Consider the following 1363-nt stretch of genomic DNA (forward strand, 5'->3'; position numbering starts at 1 on the left):
AGGAGGGACCCGAGCCATATCTAGAGACCAGAAGATCACAGAGAGCGTAAATAACCACCTAGAAACCAACGTGAACACCCTAGAAAAACACTTAGGACTGAATTGCCAACTTTTGCGTGAACAAACACCATGTTCTTCAGAATCGCTTCATGTTTCAAAAGAAGAACAAAGTTTTCAAAAAATTCAGGGGGGAAAACGTTAAAACATTCAAATGCAATTCATACATCTCATTTATGCTTATCATGCTTTTCAGATCTGTTTTAAAATTCATTTTGATGAATAACGTCAAACATGTCATTAAAAGATGAATGCTCGTGTTTGAATCTGAGCCAAACTCTTTCATCACACCAGCAGCACATACTGTAGATTGTGTTATTCATGATTGTGTAACCAAGTGTTTCTCCTACACTTAAAGGACTAAGAGTTGCAACAATCTCAGACAAGTGGACATTTTGTTCATTTTGGATTTTTTTTTTACAGGACAAAATGGCATACAGAATCAAACTGAATGCTATTTTTTGGGTGAACTATGCCTTTAACTGTGATGAAGATGAGAGACAGAGAGCGAGGGTCGATTACTCAGTGTTCCTGCCGCGGAGGGACACAGGAGTTCAAGGTGTTTGAAACAGGTGCGTCAGCTCCTCGGGGAGTATCGCTGTCATGGCCTTCTCAGCCCACGCCATCAAAATAATCACACATTACATAAGAGCATCTTCATTATTAAAGATTTCAGTCACAGGACATTAAAATCTCAACGCTTTAGCTAGCCTTCAGACCACAGGGTCCCCAAGACAAGCCTCCGGGGAATGTCACTTACAAAGTAAAAGAGCGAGCTGCACCAAAATAAACAAGTGCTGTCAAAGCAAAGTATAAATATCTGAATGTCATTGCATTATATAACAATAGATATTAAGGCATTTATTTTAAAGTAAGATATAGAGGCTGAGTGTGCGTATAGATAGAGCCTGTATGTGTGTTTTGTGGTGGAACAGACAAAATCAGAAATAACTTATTAACTACAAGTTCAACTGAAGAAGAGGGATATATTTAGAGTTCTTCACTTGAGTTTTGGACGTGCAGACTAGAAATCAATGCAAACAGCTCATAAAGCACACTGATACAAGATAAACAGAAGCTGTTCTTGAGATTGTTGCCAGTGATAAACACACAACAGAGGATGATTTGCAGCGCGTGTTTGCTTTCCTGCAACCAAGATGATGAGGAAGAAATATGGAGAGAAACAACGCATGAAACATTAGTGAAACGTTATTAAAATAAAGGTTATATAAGTTATATATGTATAGTGTGGTACATTATATAAACACACATTAGATAGATAGATAGATAGATAGATAGATAGATA

This window comes from Sinocyclocheilus grahami, unplaced genomic scaffold (assembly GCF_001515645.1).
Source record: "Sinocyclocheilus grahami isolate Dianchi unplaced genomic scaffold, SAMN03320097.WGS_v1.1 scaffold252.1, whole genome shotgun sequence".
NCBI classification, from domain to species: Eukaryota; Metazoa; Chordata; class Actinopteri; order Cypriniformes; family Cyprinidae; genus Sinocyclocheilus; species Sinocyclocheilus grahami.